This window comes from Falco punctatus (genome assembly GCF_963210335.1).
Source record: "Falco punctatus genome assembly, chromosome: 15".
In the NCBI taxonomy this organism is placed as follows: Eukaryota; Metazoa; Chordata; class Aves; order Falconiformes; family Falconidae; genus Falco; species Falco punctatus.
This window is the reverse complement of record NC_137595.1, coordinates 8,294,085-8,321,685: the sequence shown is the minus strand read 5'-3', so window position 1 is coordinate 8,321,685 and position 27,601 is coordinate 8,294,085. Positions and strand designations below refer to the sequence as shown.

Sequence of the window (27,601 nt, the reverse complement as noted above, 5' to 3'; positions counted from 1 at the left end):
TTCAGATAGCATCGTGTGGAGACTATGTTTTCAAAAGCATTAACTCAAACCACACGGATCCACAACTGTTTTAAAATATGAGAATTCACACATGCTTTTTATTATAATGCACATAAAACTGAACTATAATACAGTAGGCTTTGGCAATAAAACAGAGTAGTCAATATATAAATTTTATGCCTAGTTCTTTAGATTAATGAACCACTTTTCTTGATGAATTGAGCATGAATGAGTAAAACCACAATGATCTGATTAGATACTAAATCAATGGTTTTCTAGCAATTCAAAAATTGCATCTCTAGTTAAGAGTTTACTTTTTTTTCCCCCCTGGGACAACTTGATAACCTTCTTCTACTAGCCAAACCGCTAAAGAGGCATTGTCAGTCTCTTCAAGTTCACTATTGTTCTCAGAAAATCACTTCCTTAAGAAATATCCATATGTTGAGGGTCTCAGTTGTACTTTGTGGGAAACAAAATTATGGGTCAAATTCATTTACTTCGTAACTCCATTGAAGCTGGATTCAGCTGGCACAAATGTCTCCTAATGGCATTATAGCAGGGGTGAGCCTGGCTTCACCTCCCTGCTGGCAGGAGAAAGGGGGAGAGGTCTGTAGTCAATAAGGATGTCGCAGGTGGGGGAGATTCCTCAGGGCTGAGATTTCAAGCTGAATCACTTCATACGCTTGGAAGCTCAGATTGGTATTTAGGAATATAAACGAGGGCAATGATTTTTCCAAATGAAGTGAACAGCCAGATGACCACCTTCTCTAGAAAGGGCTCCATGTGTGTTTATGGCAGGGAGAGACCTTTTCCATCTCCGAGGCATTGGGAAGAGGAAATAGAGGTGGGAAGCTATGCTAAGGTAGACAGACCTCCACTGGCTGGCAGGGAAGGAGTTAATCAGCCCCTTGGTACCAACTAGAAAAAGGCCTGTGCAGCAGGTAGTGATTTGTAGGAGTAGAGGTGGGCCAGCTGGGAGAAATGAACTGATTGCTTTGAGGAGGGGCTGTAAAAAAGCCTGCCTTAGCAGAAGGGCCCGCTTTGCTGCTTGGGGGCTTTGGGTGCAGGGCTGTGTCTCAGGCTGTTGTTAGAGACTTGGGTGAGGCAAACTATGCTTTGCACTTTTCTTTAGAGTCCTGGTGTGCTTCTAAAAGGGCTGAGATGCAGCTTTGAGATGAAAGGCTCCCCTCTTTAAGGTGAGAGTGAAGTGGTTATGGTCCTCAGGCTCTGTGGCATCCCATTTTGGTGCTGCAGTTCCCAGCTGAGAAGGTGACTGATAAGCTCTGGTGATGGAGCCATGTAAATGGAGTTGTGCTAGAAGCTGGCTGAGGTAAACTCTCTCATAGGAAAAGATGCTGGGCCTGATTCTCTGTTCTCTCACAACCTTCTGTAGTTGCCGTTCCAGTGCAAAAGTGATGTGAAATCCTGAGCAAATGAATTGATTCCCAGAGGGGCAGAAGAACAGCAGCATCCTGTGTCCAGAGGGAAGGCCTGGAGGGAGGTAGAGCCCCTCTATAGAAAAGGTGAGTGCAGTGGGGAATGGGAATACCAGCATTTAAGGCTGCAAGCAGTAAATCTGACAAAGATAGTGAACCCTCCAAGGTGGAAAGAGCAGCTGCTGTAGAGGTGGTTGGAAAATACAAGGAGTATTCTGTGAGTCTTTTGCCTGGGCTCTGGGAGAGTCATGTTCTTGCTGAGGCTGGCAGAAAGGACAGGGTAAACAGCAGTCCAGGGTGTTTTAGCGTGCGCAGCTGTGTTCTGGCTGTACATGAGAGAGGTCTAAAATGGAGGGAGAAAGAGAAAATAAGTGGTGGAACTGAAGAAGGTGGCAGCACTAACAGTGGCAAGCTGGTGTGTGCAAGCTGCAGGCGTGTCTCAGATGGACTGGAAGAAAGGAAAGGAGACGTGTGATGTGCAAAAAAAAAAAAAAAAAAAAAAAAATCCCCACTAACCTCAGTTGAGAGGTCAGCTCTTGAAATGAGCCTGCCAGGGGTGGGGGTCCTGTCTCAGGGATCCTTTACATCCAGAATACACCATGGCATTCACAGACCTCTGTCTGGTCCCTTTTCTTCCTCACTAGTGTCTTTCCCCCTCCTCCCCCCCTCCTCCTTTGTCAGGCAACTCGTTAACACTTATTAGCAAGCATCTTCAAAAGGCCAGGAGGGGGGAAAGGATGGGAGGGGAGCTGAGATGGCTAAAGGAAATGATTAGGAGATTCCTTTTCCTTTCTGCCTATTCAAGCTTTAATGACCAGCCCTTGCTCTGTCTGTGCCCTGCATTGTTATCCAGCCCTACTCCAGGATCGCAGCACCCCTGCTACCCCAGCACTGATCTGCTCTGACATCTGGGGCACTGCAAGTGCCCACAGCATCTAACTTTTCTCATGCTGGGGGAGCTCGCTGGGTCTTAAGTCTTCCTGCTGCACTTGGCATTGGTGCCAGTGTTGTGGCAGCACCGACTAGTTTACTCCTCCAAGTATACCTTCTTAGTCGGTGTCATCAGCACTTGGTCTGCCCTTGAATGATCCTGCCTAGAGACTGATCTCTATTTATGTCTAAACATGGCTTGTAAATCCCGGGCATCCAGCATCAAGGACCAAGAATCTGCTAGGCAGCAAATAGGCTGGTTTAGTGGCCAGGATTGAGCTTGCTTGAGGTGGAGGAAGGAGGGTTGAATAAAGGTGACAGAATTCGGCCCATAGCTTTCTATTTCAGGCTTGTAGTTCCAGTTGTGATGCATGTTCTGTGGTTTCCACTTGAGATGGTTATCTAAAACTGAGCCCTAATCCCATCCAAGTGGATGGCAGAGCTCCTGTTGGCAGTGGGAGAAACAGGCTGGATCCCTGGAGGCTGTTCTGGGCAGTTCTGTTGTGGAATGTGGGTTATATTTATGTTTTGTTTTGTTCTGTCCATCAGAATCGTCAGACTGGTGTTTCTTCACCCTTTGCAAGCTACGGTACCAGAATTACAGATCCTGGGCTGTTTTCTATGTGTTAGTGAACTCCAAAGAGGGATTTTTCTATCAAGACTCCTGTGACTTGGTCATGACAGCCCACTCCTCTCCTCCCACCTGGCAGACAAAGAATTGAGAAGTTTTCAGAAGCTGCTGAAGTTCTGCATGTGCCGAGGACTCTGCAGGCATAAAATACTGGCAAGTGTATTCCTGCAGGAGCAGGAGAGCTGGGTGCCAGTCCTCTCAGTAGCACATGCCAGAGCAGGCAGGTGACCCTCAGTGCTAAATTCCTGCCTTGCAGAGGGGAGAAGTCTTCATGGATTTCCTGCCCCTACTCAATGCTCTTTAACCTGGCAGTGTATGTGTAACTGCATGTACAGGGCAAAGCTTTGATTCCAGGAATGGGTCCTTAGAGACTGAGCCTTGAAATGAAAATAACTTTATTAGAATATCTGTGAGGGTCATGGGCGAGAGCTAATAGGCCTAGGAAACCTCCTGAAATCAGGTCTGGCTCTGAAAGGCAGCACTGCATCTGTTCGGGGGCCTTGCTACAAACCTGTTATTTCTGATGGGCTTCTTCAGGATCTCCTCTTCTCCTGAATTATTGGTGCAGACATGTATTTACAATTAACTCCGTGGCCACCTACTAGTAACCTGGAAAGAGGTTTTGACAGGGCTTGGTTGTGCAGAGAATAGATGTGTTTCTTATTAATGCAATGTCATTTGCTCCAGAGGTTGGTGCTTTGAGGGCTCTGGCTTGCTCCCTTGGGATGTGAATTTTTTGGAGCAGCAATTCTGTGCGGAGAGAAACTGAGGCTTGCTAAAATCAGGAGACGTTTTACTACTGAACCCAAGGTGTGGTGCTTTGGGGCAGCAGCATGCACAATTTGCCCAGGTAGTTCAATGACTTTTGTGTCAATATTAAAGACAAGGACAAATTTGAAATGAAAGCGGGGACAAGTTTAACTTGTTCTGTCTTTTAGCTTGTAGAACAAACCTTGGATCATGTAGAGGAAAATCAGATCGAAGAGGTGCTGGTGGCTGGCTGGAATAGTCCTGCTCGTACGCAGCCTGTGCAGTGCCTGCTCTGAGAGCTGGGCGCCTTCGCTCACACCAGTTCGTACAAGGTCCCTGCCTTCAATAGCTTGTTACTACTGTCTGCTGAGTGCAAGAGATTCTCCTCTGTCTCACTAGCTGAGATTTTAATTTTTTTTTTTAAAAAAGGAGGAAAGTAGATTTTGAGATGAATACTGGAAAATTGGAACTATGCATGGAAAGAAACACAGAGGATTGGTGAGCTGGAAAAAAAAGACAAATATTATTTTTTTTAGTGTTTTTCAGAGTTTATGTTCTTTATTTATTACTTATTCCGTCCAGCATTTTGGAAAGTATTTGGCAAATGTATAAAAGCAATCTGTAGGATACTTTGTAGTCAGATGCCATAACCTAGATTAATTTGACTGCCTTCACAGCAATAGCCACTGAAGAAATACACTGGTTTATGTGTCAGTTTGAAACTTGTTTGGAGAAACGGTTATAGCTGTAGGATACAAAAAATATTTAGGACCAACAGTACAAAAGTTTTTATAGCTTCTTAGTGTGAAAGGAGGGGTAAATTTCAATTATGCATTTTATTAACACAGCCTTTTCAGCTCTATAAAATGGTAACAATGTTAAAATCCCCTCCTGGGAAATAATGTCACATATCTTTCCACTGAGAGATGGAACTGGAGGATGTTATGAAATGCCGGTGGAGTTAACCAGTTGTTAATCAGTTGTTCATTTGCAGCTGAGTCCTGCTCCAGCTGCAACTGAGGATAATTGCATGATAATTTTGACTTGCAGGCGGTTTTGTTGTGAACTTGGTGTCTAACAAGATCTGCAAGGAATTATTTTATTACTCTGATAAAATCAGGTCAGCTTGTATTCAACTTTCATCTACCAGCAGGTCACCAGACGGTTGGTGCTCAGGTGCTTGCATGGGGCCTGAGCAGGCAGCCCTGGTCAGTGCTGGGCTCCTGGCTGGCTCCCTCACAGCCCCGATGCTGTTGGCGTTACTGGGGGGTGCTCTTCCAAGCCGAGGCCTCTGGGGAGCACCTGTAACGGATTTGGAGGATTTGGTGCCCCAGCACAAGCTCCTGTGGGGCTTGTGGGGTTGGGCCTGGCCTGGCCCTGTGGGGCTGGGTGTGACCCTGGCAATGGGGCCTGACCGGGCCTGGGGGGTCACTGCACCTCCCACATGCCCGTGGGCACTTGTAGGGGACAAGTTCCCCCTGTGGAGGGGTATGGGAGAGCTGCTGCACTCAGAGCCAGCGAGACTGCGGCGCCTGGGCCCTGGCACGTGGTGTCCCAAAGGCTCTGAGCCCTGCAGAGGAGCTCAGGTGTGCCCGGCCAATCCCGTGCTGCCATCTGTCCTGGCCAGCCAATCCCCAATTGCCAGTGGTGGCCCCCAACCAATGGGGGTGTGCCACCTGGTCCCAGGGGCACCGTGGGGCCCCTACCCTGTGGCGCTGAGGCGGGAGGGCGCTGAGGCGCAGCTCCCTGTCCTCATTGGTGTCCTGCCCAGCCCTGCCTGAGGAGAGCCTGGCCCTGCGCCAGGGACAGTAGCCTGGCTGTGGGACGCCCGAGTTCTAGGTAGCCCTAGCAGCCATAGGGCACCCGGGAAATACCAGGAACCCCAGGGACTGGCGTAGTGGTGCTGCGTGCTCTTTCCTGAAAGGATGCTTCTTCAGGAGTGGGTGAGTCCCACAGGACTTGCTGTGAAGCTTCCCAGGGACTGACTGCAGGTTGTATAACCGAGAACTGTCCTGTCCTGGGTCATCGCAGTCCTGTTTCCTGCCGTTTGTGATGGAGGCATCTGACACTGGTTCCTTGTGTCTTTTTCTCCTTGAAGCATGAACTCCACGTAACAACTGGCAGCTGTACTGACTAGCTCCTTGTCTTCCTGTAAGTGCTAGTTTTCCCCCAGTGGAAAAGAAAGTGTTTCAGTAATATAATCCCAATGAATGAAGGGGGTTTCTTAATTAAAGTAATAATCTGAAAGTTGTCATTGATAAGTGTGTAAACAAGCTGATTGCAGTAGGCGCATGAATAGCTCTAATGAGCACGTGTGGGTATTAAATTAACCATGGTTCACAAGCCATGCATGGCTATATGGTTATTTAGAAATAACGCTTTCCCCTTGTGCTTGACTTTGCCCTCCACCCCAAAAATCTTGTCTTTTCAGTGTTACACAATAAAAAGGAACTTGCTTCTCTCACATGAGGAAGGCTTTAAAGGAAATCATTGCTCTTAAGGTGGCTGGGAATGCAGCCTGTGCTGTTGGCATTTCCCTCCCCACCCCCACCTGAAGTGCAGCCTAGTGGGTAGCACGTGGGCATTCGGCATCAGCCTCTCCTTGTTGGTGGGTTGTACCAGGGCCCTTGGAGAAGTTGTTCCACTGCTGGATACGGTGGAGAGCCCTATATGTGAAAGAGGAGAACAATGGCTCTCACAAAGCTGTTGTGCTGTTAACGAGCTCCTTGGAGGAAGGGCCCTACAGAAGTGCAAATCATCTTCTGACTTGCTGTTAATTATTGATATATTTATTCATTGCAATAAGCAGGATGGAAATAGTAGGGTGATGGTAGTCTGAGCTGATCTGTAAGTGGGTGGAAGTACAGTGGCTTCTTGTGACTGTCCGAAGGAGGTTGCCACTGGACCTGCAGCTCTGCTCTGTTGATGCTGGTGGAACTTTGGAGGAGTGTCACCTTTCCAGGCCCAGGAACATCTCTGTGATTTGATTAAAAAGGGCTTGTGTGTGTACCTTCCGTCTATTGAAAGGGAAACAAAGTCTCAGTGCTAAATGCATTCTGGCTGTCTTTCCTGGGTAATTCTGTCAGCAACCTAGGATGGTAAAGAAAGACACAGCTTCAGGGTGTAATTTAGCTTCCAGAGAGTTAAGTACAGCTTCTTCCCTGATCCAGAGGTCAGAGTTCATGTGTTGTTGTGTACTGGAGGCAATTGGACCTAATCTCCCAGTTTAGTAGCAATACTTCTTTGCTGTCATTTCAGGGTATCATATTAAGAAGTGGAAGTTCAGTCTCCTGTTAACCACTGTGTCACTGCAAATAGCCTCCTTCCTTTTAAGTGTCCAGATCTAGCAGAGAATTGAGGTGGAGAGGTGGTCAATCAGTGAAACTACCAAAGACAACTGTTGTTCTTTGTTTAAACAAATTATGACTTGCATTATGAAACAAACAAACAAAAAGGATATTTATTGTGTGTCTGCCTCCACCCTCAAACTGTGACTTAATGTTTCTCTGCTGGGATAACAATAAGTGGCCTAAGGGGCTGGTTTTAAGAGATCACTTTTGAGGGAACTGCTACAGTATGCTGTCTATCGATCCCTTTGCATATTCATACATGCTGTCCTACTGTCATGGGATTTATACTTTTCTGGGTCTGCATGATCATCAAACAGACAAATGAACACCCAGGATAACCTTGGCTCTGAAGATATTTGCGTTTACCAAAGTGTCTGCTTTTATCTGCAGAAACTCAGGGAGGAGATTTGTGCAGGGCTAAATGTTTCCTTTCTTTCTGCAACTAGCACCATCTGATGTGGGGTATGTGTGCATACCCCATGTGCATCCCCTGTCACATGTCAGTTGGGATCATATATCCATCCCCTGGTGAGTGGGTTTTATGATGGAAGTAGTCATGCTGTAGGATGGCATGTCCTGTTTCCTGCCCAAGCATCTTTGAAACAGACTTGCAGCACCTTGCTCTGCTGGTCCTTCTCCTGTTTTGTAGGTCCTTGAAGCACAGCAGCTGTGTCTTTGGGATGACATAGGGTGTGCACAAGGTCAGACGGGGTTTGCTTGCAAGGGTAGCAATGGGTGGATGTGAAACTCTCCACTTTGCCTATCTACTTTGACAAAGCCAGCTCCATGCAAAGGATTGGGTGTCTGTACTGCCCAGAAGTAGAAAACCTGGAGGATGGGAGAACGGAAGGAATATGTCCTATTTCATCCAGCAGGTCGTTGGAGGAGGTGGGTAACAGTCTTCATCCCTAAACCCTTGTATCTCTTGTTCCTGTTGAATAGTGTTAAGTACCTGGAATGTGTAGAGAGAAGCTTGATCCCAAGTTAGAGCTGGTATAGGCCATAAGTACCCCCTGCTTTTTCTAAGACATAGTTAATGGTTCCTGATCCCCTGGGCTGGCTTCTTGCTTAACATGGCACTCTGTGATGTTGCTGGAGGTCTTGTTACAGTGTGTGTGGGTCCTGCCCTTCCTGAGAGGCTTGGTACTAAACAACTCTCTCTTGAAACAACCCCCCCCAAAATAACAACAAAACACAAACTCAGGTAGGGTTGTTCTAGCAGAGCAGAGTGTGCACAGTGACTTCTTTGCTCATTTGAGTTAAAGTAGGAAGTTCCAGGTGGGATTTCTACACTGGTGTGTGATCTGTCTGGACCACTTCCCTTCCCTTACAAAGGGAAGGCAATGTTGCCCTGGTCTTTGTGAAACTCTTCCCTGACAGCATCATGCCTGTTCAATTTACACAAGTCCAAACTAGCCATAGGAAGTAAGATGTGTACTAAGCTTGTTGTCTCCTGCCCTGCAACTGAGGGCAGGATTTGGATTTAAGGAACTGTGGGCAGTTACAACCTTCAGGTGTATTTCTTCCGTCAAGCAGACCAAGGGTTGCCGGAGATTCCTAGTTTCAAGGTTTGGCAGGAATTGCCATTTCATGTTACTAGCAAAGAGTCTGCATATACGCCATATAATTAACACCAGGAAATTCTGACTCCTGAGGCTACAGGGTTAAACAAATATATGGCCCCATTAAACTTGAATAATAAGAGGTTAACTCATTAGGAAAAGAACACTCTTGATGTGCTTAATGGAGGGAGAGAGCATTAACTCTTACAGTTCCTTGCAAACCCTTATGTTAGCTTAACTTTCTTTTTGGAGTGTTAATTTTTCTTCCATAGGATACTTGACACTTCCACTCCTCAAAGCTCATCTCCTGTGTTCTGTATGAGGCATCTTTTGATTCCTGGATTATTAACATACTTGACTCCTTTGGAGTCTTTAAAAAATTATGTCCTGCTGTGTTGATGGTTAGTTGCATATTTAAAAATAATATGCAGTGCAGAACTTCTGCAGAAAAAAGCAAATCTTGAAAACCACTCATTTGAATGTCCAGTAGCAACAATTCACATACTTGTGTCTTTCCTATTTAGTCCTTACCTTCCCTGAGAAAAATACACTGTAATAGCAGGAAAGACCCAGAGATATTAAGTCACAAGCAAGCGGCCTGCAAATGTAACTTGTTTCATCAAAGTAATTTAATTGTAAAAGCACACAAAAAATAATTTTAAAGACCTTGTATTTGCAGTTCCAAACCCCAGTTAATTTCCAACAGATGTACCTAGCTTGTAAACCTCTGCTTGGAGTTGTTCTGGACCAGGAGCTTGCTGGATGTGCTCATACCTGGCTGGTCACAGAGTTCAGGGCTCACTGACACTTATTACTGTAGAACGAGCTTCTTGGGTCAGGCAAAAGATGACAAATTTCAGGGGAAAACAGGAAGTATACATAAATGAATATAACCAGAGCAAAAGGTTGCAAGCTTAATAGTTTGTTGATTGTGGTATGAGCAAACCTTATTCCAGTGGCTATGGCTTTCAAATGCCTTTAGTGCTCTCCGAATGCTGTTGTCCTCCAAAGAGCGCATGTATTCTTGCTTGAAATTATAATTCTGGCAGAATTGATTACTCCCTTCAGTCTGGACAGTGATGGAAATCAGTCAGCTCCAGCACCTTCAGCCATTTCCTCCAGCTCTTCTTCCTTGCTGAGCGCTGACCATGCATCCTAGGGTGCTGTTGCTGGGTTAAAGTGTCTCTGGGGAGCAAGAGATACATCACTTTGTGTTTAGGAGATTCTCCAGAAGAATTTTTCCGGTTTCCAGGTATCCTTAAATGTTGCTCTTTTGAATGGGGTGAGTCTGGGTCCTTGCGAACTTCTGTCACTATGAAGGCAATAATCTTGTTGCTGGTCATGCTTCTGTCAGAGTAATTAATCCCAGCATTGGCTCCATATGGTATAATTAAACTATTGATTTGTACAGTTTGGTCCAAACAAGGAGAGAAAAGTGGTCCTTTGCACAGATTTTTCTAGGACTGAGAGACTAATTTTTCTTCCTGAGATTACTAAACAACAGGAACAGATTTAACTAAATAATTACTTCTGGTAAATTGAGTGCAGAGCTCATCTGATTTTGCTGTAAGCAAATAGGAAAATTTTCCTGCATTGTTACTTGCATTCTGCATTTTTCATAACAAACATCTGGATGTCTCTGGCCATGGATCCCTTAGACTTGGCAGTTAAAAAAAAATTGCAGAGAGGATTTGAAGTTAGAGGCCCATGAGGTGAGAAGGGGAACTCAGAGTATCCCTGACCTTTGATGACCCACTTAAGAAAGGAGATTTGCTTATGGAACAGCTACATGCTTGAAGCAGCTCTGGCTGGGAACAGTTCTAGCCATGGAGAAGACAAAGTGTAGCCTCATACTATGTAATAATGCTTTTCAAGGAAGAAATAGTAATAATTTATAATCATGCAGCTGTATAAGCTCTCAGCAAAATCAATTCTGGAACATTTTATTTTGTGGATCACCTGAGAATAGGCTATCTTCCCAAAGCTTGCAGAGAAGAGATGCAAGAAGTCTGGGAAACTCTTCCAAGCAAGGAGGTTTCCAATAGCAAATAGTAAACGAATGATGTCAGCCAAAGACAGGAAATCAACATTTTGGCTCCTGCACCCTCCGTGGCTCTGCCTCTTTCCTGTATGTGGGAGTGTGCATGTATGCAAAACCATATAAATAATCACATGCCAACATGTTTCATGTGGTGTAGAGGCTGCTGTAGAGTGACTGGCCTCTGGGATGTGTAGGTGCTTAGCATAAACACTTGCATGTTCTTAGAAGAGCCGAAGAACTTACTTGCAGTGGTGTCCTGTGAAATGATCCTGAGATCCAAGCTGTTCCATATGCTGCAGCAGGGTAGAGGAAATAGCACCTTTTTTTTTTTTTTAAGTAACATTTTTGTTGAATTTACTGTCTGTTATATGGGTGAATTAATCTCTGTGTTTTTGTCAGGTGTTTCATACAAGACTTCTGTTGCAGCAGCCCAAGCATTTAGGTTTTTGTCTTTATTTTTACTGGCCTGGTTTCCACTTTAACAAATTCACAGCTTGTGAGCTATTGCTTGAAGATTCAAATGTGCAAAACATTAAGGAAGCACTAAGCACAGCCATCCTCTTAATTTGTGCCCTGTCTTTGCTACTAATAGTGTGTAACATCTGACTACAGTAATGCCTAGAGCACCAGCTCCCGTAAAGCCCCTTTGTGGTGGGTGCCACGTGGGCAGGAGGGGGAATTCCTGCCTTCTGGGGTCTTGTGTGGGAACTAAATGAGACAGGGGCTTGGGGAAATTGCCATAGTGGAGGAAGAGAAGTGACTTGGTCACACAGCAGACTGGTGGCAGAACAGGGAATAGAATTAGGTCTCTGCTAGGATATTTAGTCACATCTAAACTCATTTTTCACGGTGCCTCGAGGCAGGCTAGGTGACTTCTTACAGTACTCTTTTGCCCCATTTTATTACAAGCCCATGGATGAATTAGCTGATACCTGCTAATTAGTGAATGCAGACAAGGACAAATCCTGCTCAGGCTCACCTCAACTTGCCTGGGGTAAACTTAATGCTGACCATGACTTTCCTTGTTTCCACTGACCAGTTAAATGCTGTGCCAATCTTGATTAACTTGGTAGTTTTAAAAACTGAATTCAATTAATTTCATCATAGAGACAAGCCCTCTGGCCATGCAAGTTTGCAGGGAGAGGCATAGAAAATAGGCTTGGATCACTACCTGCATTTCTCTGGAGTCGTTGAAATCATACCCATTAATTCATAACTTGAAAGTACAAATATAAAGCTGATGGATATGGCAAAAGAAATCATGCTGCTGTTTCATAGAATGCCATGATGGAGAAGCCATGCTTTAAGTGGAAATGCTGAGTTCTTGGTATGAAAGAGAAAGCCTCTTCTACAGATCCAACACATTAGTAATGATAAACAGATTTTCCAATGGATATTGATTTAGGAAAAATAAGATGGATTAATACAAGCATTCATCTTCACTGTCAGTTTAATATCAAGATAATTTTATTTGATAGTTCAATGTAATAAACTCCCCTTTTCCTTAATACATATTTGGGAAAAGTAGGCAATATTGTAATACAGTAATTAGCCATATTTGCCTTTACTATGTGTGAATAAGATTAATATACTAGAGTGTTCAACCTAATTGATCTATTATGTGATAGGGACTCACAACCAGACTGCAAATTACAGTTTAACCCCCCAAAGGGCTAGACTTGTTTAGAAAATGTGCGAGTCTTTAAGAGATAAAATTAATAGAACTGACGTTGACCTAAATATTCAGTATTATTAATTGTATCAGTGGATTGTGCTGCTTTTATGTGCAACTAGGAAGGCAGTCTGTTTAGAAAGGAATGGGTTTATGATAGCAGTGGGAAGGGTGGCTAACAGAAAACATGACAATTATTGCAAACCAGGTTTCCTGGTTAAAAAAGTGATTGTCACAGGCCCTTAAAATTGCTATTCCATGTGGTTGTGATTAAACAAATCATCCGTGTAGCGCGTTTGGAACATAATGGCTCTGTGGGAAAAAAAATGTAAATCAGGTTTTTGTATTAATGAAAACAGTTTAATATGGTTTTAATGACCCATTTTTCAGTCTTCACCAGAAAGTAATTACCAGTTAGATAGTTAGTGCTCTGGGCTTTGTTCTGGCTCTCAGAACTCCTTCAGCCAGTCACCCGGGGGAGTCCTGCCGTGCTTTGCGGGCAGCTGTGGGCTAGTGACCCAGCAGCAACGGGCTTTCTCTGCTGTAGCTCCCTGCCCTCTGCTTCGTGGTGCATGAGGGACGAGTGGGTCTGTGCCTCTAAGTTTCCCATTTATTGCTGATAAGGCCAAGGGTAAACCCATAATGAGAGACAGCAGCTGCCCCTGAAAACAAAACCGGGAGACCTGGCTGTGCCTGATTAATAACTTGTCTCTGGGAGTAGGCCAGGGACTGGCAGCCACAAGAAAGAACATCTGGGCATGATGGCAGGACGGGGAGCAGTGCACAGACCTGAATGTGGGCAGCTTGGCTCACGAGGGAGGGTGCTGCCCCAGGGTGTACTGTTAATGTAGACAGCCAGCAGGTTAAATGGCTATGACTTGCTCATCTCCAGCAGAAATGAGAGGAGTAGAGATGCCAGTCATTGGGGAAACTGAGACTGGAACCCAGGATTTGTGCATTCCTGCTAACCCAGTAAGACCAACTGACTCTCTGCTCTTGTGTATGGAAGAGAAGGTCTGATTAAATGACTGAGGTCTTTGCACTTTTTCAGTGCTTGGAAAGGGCTACCAGTCAGTGGTTGTTTATTCAGAATGGGATTACTGGATTAGTTTTTGCTGCAACGCTGCCCAGTGCTGCTCTTCACTCTCTAAGAAGGGCACTGCAGTGGGTTCAGAGCAGCCATCAGGGCAGGTAAGGCACTTACAGACACCTTTTAATCAAGCAAATTAAGATTTGCCCTGTTAGATGCTCATGGTTTGTACCTACATACATGGGGAGCAGATATTTCATAATAGAGGGCTTTCATTCTTGTGAAGAAAAGCACAATACAGCCCAGTTCCTCAAGGTAGGAATATGTAGGGTCAAAAAGGTACGTATTTTACTTTAGGAGTGTGTAACATTGGAACCCCTTGCTGAGGAACATGGTGAAGTAATTGTCACCAGAAAATGTAATATCAAGGCAGGACGCTTTCCTCTCGAAACCTGCTGCAGAGGCTCAGAATATGCTCATCCTGTTGCTATTTGATTTGAAGCAGGATGGGGTTTGGAGAAGTCCTGTGCACTGCACTAGAGTGAAGGGCAGGCTATTGTGATGGTCTGTGGCTTGGTCTGTGCATTCAGAGCTCACCTTCCTGAGCCTTCTGATGGAGAGAAAGCCAATGCTACCGCATACTCATATGGACACAAAAATATGAAAATTAAACAATGAAGTTAAAGGTCCAAGTGAAATCTAGAAGTTACAAAATTTCTGATTTCTGGATGTTGAGCTTGCTGCACTAGGTTAGTGGATTTGTGCGTGCTTGCTGAAGCTTAAACACATCTGAAGTGTCTCTTGCTGGGAAGCAAAGGCAGGAATCTTCTAGATATGGCCTCTGCCACTCCCAATGAAAACTGGTAGGTTTGTCGTGTAGTGTACCCTACCTGAGGTAGTTCAGGCTGTTGAAAAGGTGAATTATGTAGGCTTAGGCAAAGCTCTGTGCAACAGTAGCTGCTTTGCCTGCAGGTCACTACAGCCTGTGGTGGGGAGCACCTGCAGAAGCTGTGTGAGTTGTTACTGCGGGTGGCTGGGCAGGTGACATCAGAACTGGCCTTTTAGCTCGTAAATCAGGTGTAACACTGGGCTCTTTTAAATGCTTGGAGGAAAGATACATTTTTGCCTTGATGTCCCTAGAACTTATTTCAGCTGGGAAACATGATATGTGTGTGAGACCAGTCAATATAGAGGGATGAGACTGTATTGAGTGTTCCTGATGCTATTGAGAAATAGTTTGGAGGAAGTGAGTGAGAACAGAAGGCGATTTTGAGGGAGGGAAGGATCCTTCAGACTTTATTTATCCATTGTAAAGAAACCTATGAAAGTAAACAGAAATCAATTTTCTAAAAACCCATCCCAGGTCACCTGTAAGGGAAATAATGTGACACAGCTCAGTGCTGTGCACTGCAGATTTTGTCAAGAACATAAAGAAATCTAATGCTTTATTTTTATTTTTGAAGTGGAAGTGGTTCACGAGGTATACCAGGGAGATAATTCAGTGCTTACAGTTGTGACATGTCAGAGTCTCATAAGCTCAAAGACGACTGTCTTTATTGTGTTTTCCTTTTCATCTTCCAAACTTTGAGCCCCTGTGTTCCTATCATTTTCCCTTTCCAATGTGAAATAAGGAGCATATTCTAAACAATGGTGCTCTTTTGATACATGCCATAATAAAGAAACACTGACTTGAAGAACAGCAGATCATAGCTGTCCACAAAGAAGTACAGACAGGTGCTAATCCTTTTGGCATGGCACTGCAGCAGTTGCTCCTGCTGGCTGATGGAAAGCCAACAATTATTTTTCTCTTCTAACATAACAGGGACAAAGGAGCTTCCCTTAGCAGCCCATCTCTGCCCTAATTTGTGTTGCAGCTTTTTAGGGAAGGGAGCAAAAGTCATTTTAGGAGCTATTGAAGGATATCTTCCTCTTTTATAGATCCTGTATGTTTTTGGCAAGTGAAGCAGAATACATTTGTGGGACACATCAATGGCAGCAGCCTGCAAAAGGTTCAGAAAAAAGGCCTAATCACCTCCTCAGTGGTGACACAGCTGCTCTAAGATCCTGTCAAACAGGGAAGGTAGAAGGCACCTCAGGAGCCCAAGGGAAAGCTGCTTTTTGGATGGGACTACAGGGCTGGCAGAGCTGTCCTCTGCAGAAAGGGAAGTGACAGGGCATGCTTAGGAAGCCAGAGTCCAGGGCTTGTGGGGGTGTGTGTTGGACTGTGCTTTGTGGCAGGTCCTTCCTGAGACAACTCTGTTCTCTGCTGCTGCAGTGACCTGGGGGGATAACTCCGTGGGGAGCTGGTTATAATGTTGCTGAGGAAAGGCTCTGGGGACTGCCACCTTTGCTTCTGCAGACAGGTAGTTGTGACTCATAAAGGGCTCCGGTGCCCCATCTCACCCCTGGGACCTGCTGCATGGTCCGTCTTTGGAAGTGCTTTGTAATTCAGATGTTTTTTCTGCCTCAAACAGAATGACTTTTGCTGTCCTGTTGTGTGAGTGTGATGGCAACTCCCTACTGAATGCTGTGCTGTGATGGGGGCCTTAAGATGTGTAACCCCTGTGAAGCAAAAGCTATTAAAAAACTTCTGTGGGGATCTTTCACATGGTTAGTAAGAGTACCCTGGTCAGATCAGAGCTGACTGACCCTGACTGGACATCAGTACTGTCAGGTGGAATTCCTTATGGAATCCCACAAGGGACAGAAAATTCACCAAGAGTGGAAAATCTGCTTACTCCTCCTGTGTATGGCTGAGGATGAAGCAAGGACATGCCAACAAATGGCCTTTGATGTCATTTAGGGGGAGTGAGGGACTAGAGCCCAGAGGTGACACAGTGTTGTCCTGAACACTTACAGGGAGAAATCCTGCCAGTGGCCAACTGGAGTACATCGCTTAACGCTGGATTGACTTGGGTGGTCTATTCTGATCAGGACAAAATAGTTCAGTTGGCTCTTGTATACTACAACTTGTGCTGCATGTGTCTTTTAACTATGAAATCATCTAATCTCTTGTTCTCCCTGAGGAATCTCTGGGCTTTGAGAAAGATTTTTATTTTATTTATTTTTATTTATTTGTGATTCTCCCTGTGACTGTGTCCCGTATTAGGGATACAAGTGCTCAGGTCAAGGGCCATCTTTTTCCTATGTGAGTGCTAACAGTATTTAATGCAAAAAGGCTCCAGTTTCTGACTGAAACCTCTCTAGACTTTACTGCACCATGAGTAAAAAGTAATGAGATTGGCCAGAAATGAGAGAGCCCCAGGAATTTTGATTTTTCTACCAGACTGAGCTGCATAGAGCCCCCCATCCCTTGAAGACTGGCGTGGGTGGGAATATTCCATAGCCAGTGGGGTGGCTGAGCGTGAAGCACATGGTGAGCCTTTGCAGAATGAACCTTTAACTCCTCCACAACCTGGCCTGCCACTAATGCTGTGTTTGGTGCTTGAACAAACTGACCACTGCTGTAACCAGACCAATGTTTCAGGCTCAGTTGCTCCTGCCTGACGGTGCTGTGCCCATGACCCCCTGATATGACAGTTGTTCACACTGCTGGAATTACCATTTTTTGCCAAAGGCACCTACAATAAATATGCCAAAGCCTGTAGGTGGTTGGTTGGTGGATGTTGATATTTGTAAGCTCCTAGTCTGAAAACCTCCCATGACTTTTTCATTACTTTCTCCTTCGCATCACAGTGACGTTTTCTTCTCAGGGGGCTGCATTCATCCTTTTATTTGTCCCATTAATGCTGCTTTGTCACTCTCTGAAATCTATCATCTTTCTGTTAGGCTGTTTCTGTCTTGTCTCTGCATTTGATGGCCAGATGGTTGGGATAAGCTCTGTGTCTGGAAGATGCTTGGGGACACCAAAATGCAGGGTTCTTAATTTTTGGCTGGACAATACCTGATTTATCTTGTTCCTGTCACTGCAATTTTTTTAATGTATTTTTAATGTCTGCTTTCTTTAAAAACAAATGTTGGGGAAGGGTCAGGCTCTGAGTTAATCCCAGTGCTGTGACTTCATGGGACTGTTGCAGATTCCCGAGCCCAGCACTGGGTCCTCTGCCTCCCGGAGTCCTTTGCTGTGCCACAGGCCCTGGCCCGTGCTTATGTAGCTCGGTAGGGCTGCCTGTGCCAGGTCTGTGCTCCCCTGACTGTGGTGTGGGAAAAGCGAGGAGGAGCAAATTGCTGTGGGCAGTGATATGCAGAGCATGGAGGGAAAGGGGTAAGCTCGCAGGGGGGCGTCTGTTCTTAATCAATTTGAAGATTTTTACAGATTGGCTTTCTGGAGCTGGGAGATGGTCTGGGGAGGTGGGGATCTCTTGCAGGCAAAGCCCTGTGCCTTCCCAAGGAGGCCTGCTTGGCTGCTGTCTTAGAGGAGCTCAGGGAGTTTCAGAGCAGCTGTGTGGGAGGAGAAGAGGGATTTGTGGTTGAGCTTCTGGGAATTAAAAAGGGTTGAAATCTTGCCAGCCAAAAATGAGATCCCTTTAAAAGTAGTGTGAAATTAAGGCACCACTGAAGTCAGTGGCAATTTTGTTCTGGACTTCAGTAGTATCAAGATTTTCTCAGCTGTGTGGGGAAAGAGTTGGAGTTACATCCACTGCAGTGTTTGCTACTGAAGCTCTATAGCTTGAACACCTTTATAGAAAATAAGTGTCACAGCGGCAGTGCCAGACCACTCAAACTTCTATGTGTATGTTCAGACAACAGAGAAAAACCTGTGGGGGTGTTTGTAGGGTTAAATTCCCTACGGTCCTTTTTATAGTCAGGAGAGAGTGTGTTCCAGTATGGACCATTCCCTGACTTTAAATGTGGCTTTTCCTCTGGAGGGAAGAATCTGTTTCATCTCCCCAGGATCGTGTGACCTGCCTGATCTGTTAGTGCAGTGAACAGTATTATAAATACCTCTCACCCATACAGGGAAATCAAATAACAATTAAAAGGAACCAACTAAAAAGGCATTAATTAATTCTATTAGAATAACAGGCACTTACAGAAATCTCTGTATGGGGTTGATATGTGAGAACACACCAAAAAAAAAGCTAAATTGATTTAATTGCCATTTTTTTTGCTGTAATCTATGATTTTTAATTGGGTACTTTGGTCAGGAGATGGTGCTGTAAATATGTCCAGTTGTCTCTTACACTTCTCTAAGCCTCCCTAGTGCTATGCGGTATTGAACTCTGAAAGCAGATTGCCCTGAAGATCTGTTCTGCTGTGAGATCTGCCCTGTGTAGCTCTGAGAAGCATGAATTACATGGCTGAGGGGCTGTCAAGAGGGTTTTGTACCTCAGATGTGGTCTCCTGGCAATTTGCTATCACCTGGTTTTCCACAACAACGAGGATTTGTCCTATTATTTGCCCTTACCCCACCCCCACTCCCCCTGCAAAGGATGGGCTATTTGGGCAAAACCCAGGCAACTAGTATCAAGCCTTGAGCACCAAGTTGTTGTACCATCTGAAACAGAGCTATAGTGACGTTCCTTTTAGTAATGTGAATTCCTGCTGACCTTAGCAGTAATATCTTGTGCCTTGCATGCTTGAGGTGGCTTGGATAAGTACCCAGTAGGGAAAGCTGTCTGTAGACATGTCTTCACAAAGCTTTTTTGCCTCAAATCTGAGACTCAAATACAGAATCTAATAGGATCTGGTATGTCCACTAATGATTTCTGGAGGATTGCTAGAGAGATAAAAAAGCATTAATGGATTGTTCTTAATTGTCTCTATTTTGTATAGCCTTCATTTAATAGATGTCTTTTTGTATATGCTTAAAATTAAAAAATATTACACAATTTAAATGCCTGGAGAGAAAAATAAGCTCCAAAAGAAACTGCAGCTAAATGGCAATGCATGTGTCACAGTAGCTAAAATACATATGCTAATAGACCACTGCCAGGCCATGTAGTATTTCTGCCTTGTAATGCCAAGAAATAGATAATGGCTTTGAGGTGAAGTGTTCTGCCTTTGGTTTTTCAGGTTGCTAAAGCCAAGCATGGTCAGGCTTTGACTCTTGCTGTCTCACCATACAATGCTAACTGTATTGGCTAAATTGGCATAGTGTTACATCTGGTAGCCTAATGACTGGAAAACCTGCCCTGGCTTAGCTGCCTGACTGGCTTACAGCACCAGAGTGCTGCTTGTGTGGTGTGGTATATGGACTGAACATGGGCTGTGGAGCATGATCGCTCTGTATGCGAAAACCTGCTTCTTGTTGGCTTGGGAAAACAAGCTAATAGTGGACTGCCCTCTGATAGCAGTGCTGGAGCTCCGATTTTGGTGGCATGTCTAAAAGCATTGCTGTTTGGGCTTGTGCCTCCTGTAGAAGGGAGCATTTTGCTTAACAGTTCTGGTGGTGCCTTTTTGCAAATAAAGAGTTAATGACTAGAGTGGAAAATACTTTAAATTCTTTTTGATAACTTCAAAAATGTTTTCAGTAGCAGCTGAGTTGTCAGAAAATATTTACATAAGTGCATCTGTGAACCGCTACAATATCTTAAGATCTGCAGCAGCTTTGTCACTTCCTTACAAATAGCTGTGAGCTATCTATTATGTAAAAAGGTTCAGTTTAATTTACAGGAAACCTTACATTTTTCTCCAAGTACTATGTTTATTTTTTTTTAAACTACTGTGGCTTTTTTTAATGCTGCTTTACAGAAGTATGAATGATTTGTAGGGAAGTGTAATACTTTCTTATTAGGCTGGATGACTTGCAGAGGGAGGAGAGAAGTGAACAGTCCTTGTGTAGGTGAGCTGTTCTCAAAGCCTCCCTTGGCACCCCTGGTCCAACACCGAAGTGATGCTGTCAGTTGGTTAACTCAAAGTTAAAACTTATGTTGATGAGCTCTGTGGTGATAGCAGCATCAGCAATGCCCAGAGGATTGCATGTTTCACCCTGCTGAGTAGCTTGGTAAAGCCTTTGGGGCTGACAATGACTGCTCCTGCTCAACACCTGGTACAGGCCCTTCTGGCTGATCTGCTGGAAAGAGCAACAGGCTGGCAGATTCCTGTTAACTTCAGTGCAGCGTTTGGAGGTTTATTTTATCCAAAAAGCTCTAAGTCTTTGTGCAGTGACTTTAGAAAAAACTAATAGGCAATATCTTTGTTCAAAGGCCCAATGTTCATGCCAGCTTAATGCTATTTTCTAAAACTGCTGTTACTACTTGAAGTCTGCATGTTTTGATTCCGAAACAAATGGCTGACATTAATGTAAATTAGCTATTTACATTAGCTAAGCTGACTTTTAATCTCTCCCCTGTTCTTTTAACTTGAAAGATAAAGTTGTCCCTTGGTTGAACTGGTCCAAAACAACAAAATTGTCTTAAACTTGCACCTTACATTGTTCTGAATACGAGTTTTAGGTAGACCCAAACCATTCTATCTTTAATTGTGTTATGTAAATTTGACCTACCCAAGTTGCAAAGCTTCCCTGAACAACTAGAGGCTTGTTGGCATATGTCCTTAATCAGCCGAAAACAATCAGGGACACTTCCTGAGGTTGCTTTGTTCTTCTCCACAGTAATGTGTATTGTGTGTGGTCACGTTCTCTAAGTGTGTGAAGACTTACTAACACTGTGGGAATTTCTTCTCTATCTGCATTGCTGATGTAACCAGCTATTCAGACATATTTCTCCCTTAAGTGTAAAGCTAGAAACAATGATAATAATGGGACCAATTATTTTTTCGTAGCGTAGTGTCCCAGATCTGACTTTTCCTCAGAGAATACAATGTTCCTCATTTTTTTTCCTCCCAAACACTAGGTATATATTACCAAGTAGAAGATTGAGAAAGATGAGTGAGCTTTCTCTCAAACTTAGTAATGAAAGAATTGCACATTGCTATCCAGATAATTACTGATGTAACACGGCAATGAAGGCAGACTTTGAGCTGGTGCAGGATTCCCTAGAGGAAGGGAACATATTGGCAGAAATTTCTATTAATTTTCATGTGTATTTTCATTCAGTTAAGGATTAAGCTCACTATATGGGAATGCTGATACTGGTTACAAGTTTGCATAGGAAGAGTGAGGTTTCCAGAATTACTCTCTCAACTTGAAATTTCTCAGAAAAATGTTTGCTAGTTTTTGAAGCCGTTTAGGAAGAAAACATTCTGTTCTTAAAGGAGGAGAAAACTAACCTGTATTAGAGTTTGTTTGGTTATTTTTTTATCATTTACAAGAAAAAAAAAAAGTCTGTCCAAAGCAAAACTCTGCAAACTTGATTTTCTTGAGGTACTGTTTGAAAATATTTGTTTTAGTGTTTCTTGCTGAAAAGCCAGAAAGCTGTCAGAACTGACCATATTGACATGTCAGACATTAACAGGTAAAATTTCCTGTACAGCTTCAGTAATCCAGCATGGGTTTACTCTTCCCATTTGCTAAATACAGTGTCTAGCACCATTATGTAGCCCTATATATTTTGTTCCTCCTGAAAATGAGGAAATAAAGGTACTCTCTCAAGACAGAAAAGACTGTAGGAGTAAACAGAGCTCAGTGATCACAACTGGGCTAGGAGAATGGCTTAATGCCACCAGTGAAAAAAGCAGTCTACTTGGATGCACTTTCAAAACGTTCACTGTAATCACAATTGCTGGTGTCAGGTTTTTTTGGCTCTTATTCCACTATACCCCAAAAGCTGCAGTGGGATACCCTTTCCAGTCTCTGTTCCAGAGGGATGAATCTAATGTTTTCTCAAACACAGTTAACTTTTTGCTCTGATCACTATAGTGACTTCCAGCTTAATGCAGTAGCAGTCCAGTCTGCTGGGAGAACCCTTTTCCCTCTTCCTATACTTTTGACATTTTATGACTAGTTGTCTTAAAACACAGCCAGAACTGAATCTCTGATTGCATATTGAGAACAAATCAAATTTGATTGCTGTCTTATGAAGGTATGTAAAGTCCATTGGAAAGGAGTAGAATTCAGCCTGCAAGTATTTTGTTTAAAATCGTTGGAAGAACTTGCTGTGATTCAGGCAACTCTTGGATTGTGAGAGAGGCTGTTTTCCAGCCTAGTAAAGCCATCCAGTTTGGCGAGACTGTATTGCTCTCCTCCTGTCCCAAAATGTTTGAACTTCATTATGAGTTTTCATTTTCTTTGTCCTGCACAAACTTGGTGGTTCCCCAGGGTGCAGCTTCCTGTCTAGCCTTGTTGCTGTGCAAATGTCTTCTTCCACCTCAGCTTTTCTATTAGGCCTGAAGTTGACTTTTCTAGAGGTTGCAGTTTCACAGTGTACATCTCTTCAGCTGCTCTACATTAGTGAGTTTGCTTTCACATGACTTTTAGGTTTAGAAATCCTAATAACATTCTGTGCACCTCCAAAGAACTTGTATCCCTCCTCAATCTGTTTTAAGTCTTAGAGTACTTTTGTCTTTTAATTTCCCAAGAGAAGAAAACATTCTCAGGACTCTTAAGATATTGATTTGGGTTCAGATATTAAATGGAAAAATGTTTGGGTAGCTTAAGTGTGTGATTTCACAACTTATTTCATACAGTGAAATGAAGCAGGAATTTGAAGCTACTGCTGGGATAACTCTAAAGTTTTGTTAGTTTGAGATTTTTTTAGGCACTCAGCTTGCACTGCTTTGATTTTTTCAAAAAAATTTAAGCTGCTCAGTTCTTAATGTCATGCTTCTGGGTAAAATAATAATTGCCCTTATTTTGCTCCCAGTGGTTGTAATATTTTTTCCTAAGTTGTGACCACCTGTGAGGCATAATACTGCTGCTGTATGCACTTGCATGTAATGTGTAGGTTTTTTTAAGGTGCCTGTTTAAAGATAGATGCCAGTGCTCTCTGAATTTGAATATGTAAGTAATTTGCTTTTAGTAGGCCGGTTCTTTGACTTATCTTTCTCTTTAGCAAAGCCTCCTTTGGGCGCTGTCGTTTCTTGGTGCAGTAAGTGCTGTGTAGTCTTGGTACAGTTCTGTGTGCATACTAGCATTTGTGCTTGTACTCAGTAGCCAGATTGCTTTTGAGCTCTTTTGTCTTAAGTAACTTTTCAAATAGTAACATCGAAGCAGCAGCCTTTGTATTCCCTCATTGGGCTGTCTGGAGACACACCCGGCCCCATTGTAGTTCGTTATTCCTTGCAATTTAGCCTTTCGTTTGGACTCTTTTGGAGAGGAATTCTTTCCCCATTTGGCAGTAATTACATGGTAATACACAATTAAACTTGGACTTACGGAATGTAAATTATCAACAAAGACTTTCAAGTACTTGTATCCTTGCTTTTTGTGCCCTACACAGCTCAGATCAGGCCTGATCTGCTCTCTTCTTCCTCCTGAAGTTGCTGTTGACTGCCCTTTGGGTCTTCTTTCCATCTTCTTTCTCCTTAGCCTCCATACCTCCTGCAGCAACTTCCTTAACCTATCAAACATCTTCAGATTGCTGTTTTGCATTGTTGTTAAATCTATTTTTGAGCCTTCTCCCTTCTTCGGTGTTCCATCAGCTAGAAGCTCTTGCAGTGTCTTATGACCATGTCCTGTGTTTAGAAACAGCATAAATACTTTCAAATTAATCCTTTGCACTGGCCTACAAAATTAAATACAAAGGTAGGACTAAAGTATTCCTCTCACAAATGGACTCAGTGTGTCATAGGAATTGACTATGAAGGGAATATAAATGATTTCCTTGTGGGTCTGGAATCCTTTGGATGTATACTTAAACATGAATCTTATAGGAATCTAAAGTGAATGGAGAGATGAACAATAGATCAAGTATTTCGCTTTGTCATTAAATAAGTAGAAATAATCATGAGTACCAATTTGAAGCTTAGATGTTGCTGCTTAACTAAAAGTGATTTTGAGCGATGCATAGGATGGAGACTTGAATCTGGGTTCAATTCCCAGATCTGCCATTTCATTGAATAACTTGTTCAAGTCACTGAATCTTCTGGTGTCCCACTTCCCCTTTATAAAAAGGGGACAACAATACTGCTTTTATCTTAGGTTATGAGGCCTCTGGGACAGGAACTGCCTGTTATTTAGAGTGTGTGTAGTATTTAGCACAGTGGGGTCCTCCTCGTGGAGATAATAACAACAACATGTGTAACATTCACATAATACGATTTATCTTTCATCTTCCAATGCACTGGAGTTCCCAGATTGCCATAACATTTTCTTTTTTAGATGTGAGAGATTATTTTTTTTCTTGTATGAATGCAGGCATGCTTTTTGTCTTTCTATCCTATTGCCATCTGAGAGGAGGGAAGCGCGTGGGATAAACATGGTGGTGTAGTGCACATTTTTATGAAAGGTTACCTTGAGTAGGTTGACAAGATGACTCACCAGTTTCAAAAAATCCATCCCTGTAAGGGAAGGTAATAGTGATACAGGGAGAAATGCTTCTGGATTTTGTGCCTTATGATGCACTCCATGCTGAAGAGCAAGCCAGAAAGACTATCTTGAGCATTACTGTATTCCAAGGTGAACCCCTCAGGTTAAAGATAACTTTTTTCCTCCAGTGTTAGGGCCAGCCTCAGAAAATAAAAGGCTTTACAATAGGGGGAAGGAAGTGATTGTCAAAAATCAGTCAAACCCATGAGACTAGTATCTACAGAGTGATATGGCTGAGCAGAGGTGCAATGGGGGAAATGCCTATTTACTATAAATGGCATTGGGTAGATTATTAGGATGAAAAAAATGTATTAAATGGCAAAAAGCTGTTCTGGCTATCTGTTACACTCACAACAATTAGGAAACTTCTTGTGGAATAGTTGGCTGCAAAAAAATTACTTGGATTTGCAAGTATCTCAATGCAGGAAGCAGAACTGAGCTAGAGGTATCACATCATTAAAGACTGGGAAATTCAGCTGGTCTGTAGGTGTACAACTTCCTTTCACACCCAAATCATGGACCAGCATGTCTACAGGGTGTAGATGGGCAAAGCTCCCTTTTAGCAGATCTGTTCCTTGTGCTATACAGACTTGTGTTTTGAAACTACACTCACGAGACTATGGAAATAGCAATGATTTTATTCTGCATCTCTGCAGGACTATGTAAAACTGTTAGTTTCTCCTTGAAGCTGAAAAGCTTCTCTGAGCATAAGCAAGTGAAGCTTTTGTAAACTCCATGTTTTGAACCTTTTTAGCAACTTATTCCAACTAGTATTAACAAAAGACACTTGAGGTCTTCTGACTCAGAGAGGTTTATCAAGAGTCATAGGATGACTTCAAATAAGGAAGTTGTGTCAAGGAAAGATTCTTCTTAAAGGTCTTGCATAGAGGATCAAATAGGAAATGTTTAGTTGCTGTGCTAGACCAGGCCTAAAATACCACTAGCCCAATGTCTTGTTTCTATCACTGTCCATTGCAAAAGGCTCCTGAAGCAGATGTGAGTGCCCTCCAAAAGATGTGGGGTTACTGTCCCTACCTGAATATCTGTGTTTCAAGTAATGACAGGACAATGTGAACTTAGAAACATGAGACTTAATAGTTTTTTGGAATACTTGGTTATATACAGGTAGAACTGCATTGCACATGTTGATCTGTCCTGGAAAACCAGAAGTCACCATTCTGTAGAATGAGACTATTAAATATACTACATAGAGCAATGTCTCCAATATACTGCACAAATAAGCAAATTTACTTTCTCTAACTTCTCTGACTGTTCTTAGAAATTTCTTTGACTAAACTTACTAACTATTATTGCTGTTGAGATGGACACGACACACAAAGAATTGTGCACAAAACCCAAAAGGCCGTAATATTACTGGAAATGGCTGCAGCAAATACAGGCTATGATAAAGCACCATGGCAAAGCAGAGCAGTGTTTTCATGGAGAAAGACAAATTCCATCACAGTCCCAGACTACAGTCAGCAAGCGTTAGACAGTGTTTTGCTATCGAGTAGAGTCGTTCTAGCCAAGATGCAAGATTTAGCAGATGTTTAGCAAAAGGTTCCATTCTTCTTGCCACAGACACATGTGGAGCTGTCAAGAGTCTAGTAAGGATTTTATAAGTTTTATAAGTCATAGTTTATTGAGCTTGGGAAAGAATTTAATATGGCATTGTGATCTTGGAAGCTATTTCTTTTTCTGAAATATTAATTTTTAATTTGTTTTTTTAAAGGTGAGCTCTGCTTCTGTGATAACTAGTAAAAGAGAAGGGAAGCAGATTTTTTAAAAAAATGTTGCTTCTCTTCCTCCTTGGAGTGTCCTCCTGTAATATCATCTTAGGTTACACAATTGTGTTTTCCTCTGAGTGATAAACTACCAGCAAGCTGAATCAGCACTTTGAAGCAGCTTAGATCTGGCTTACCTTTGCTCTGGAGAAAGTTCTTTACCAAGTCTCATAATGACTATGGAATGGTACAAATAAAGGGAACAAAATTTATCAACCATTGTTGGCCATGGAAAGTGATATATTTAGATTAGCATTTTATGTAAGTGAAGGATTTCTTAGGACACAAGATAGTGCTGCATATCACAGGAGGCATTTGTAGGGAGAGATCCAGTTTGGGCAGGGAGACATAGCCACGGAAGTCAGTGCTGTTGCTATCTACTGAGCACAGACCCTACTAATGAAAGTGAAAATTAAGTGTGATAATTTTATAATAGCTTCTGAGGTTTAGGCTGTAACTTATGCTACTACTTAAAGCATAGTAACTCTGAAATGTTTCACTTCCCATCGAAATTCTGTTGATTTGGTTAAGCCCTATGAAGTTTACTGCCAGACTTGCTTGCTGGGGAGAAAGTGCTCTCCGTCAGTCTCACTGATGTGGACTGGAGCCACAGGGATCTGAGTGTGAAATAAAAGCAAGGGATCGGAGAGGCATTGTAAGGGATATGAAAAAAAGCCTAATGTAGACACACAAGGATAACAAATACTTCTGTTTTTTAAATGCCCTTCACAAAGACTGGCTACCTTCTCGGTACTCCTCCAAGGAATTGAGAAGTAGTGCAGTCACTGGTTTGGAGGTTGAGATCTCAATGAAAAAGGTTTCCTCCCCAACAGGAAAACTGGGTATAGAGATCAAGGCTCTTGGTGGCCACTCCTCTGCTCCAACAGTGACACTACTGTCTTCCTTCTCTTGGAGCTCCTGCTGAATTATGAGCAGGATTGAGGCTTGTACAGCACATGGAGATGCATTTTCCTCACCAGCATAGCTGAGAATAGCAGTTTGTTCAGTACTCTATAGTTGTGACAGGGCTGAAGAGATGGAAAAGGAGGAGTTAAGATACCTGCTAGTACTGTCTCAGAGTGATAT

At 43.2% G+C, this 27,601-nt stretch overlaps 1 protein-coding gene across 2 annotated transcripts in view; it reads left to right on the top strand.

Annotated features, from left to right (window-relative positions):
• The window catches only part of ZIC3 (Zic family member 3), a 47,314-nt gene extending 19,713 nt beyond the window's left edge, over nt 1-27,601 (top strand). For both annotated transcript variants that reach the window (XM_080366104.1, XM_080366103.1), the window contains exon 3: nt 1-27,601. This exon is cut by the window's left edge and continues 17,289 nt beyond it. The gene's annotated coding sequence lies outside the window, so the exon portion shown is untranslated.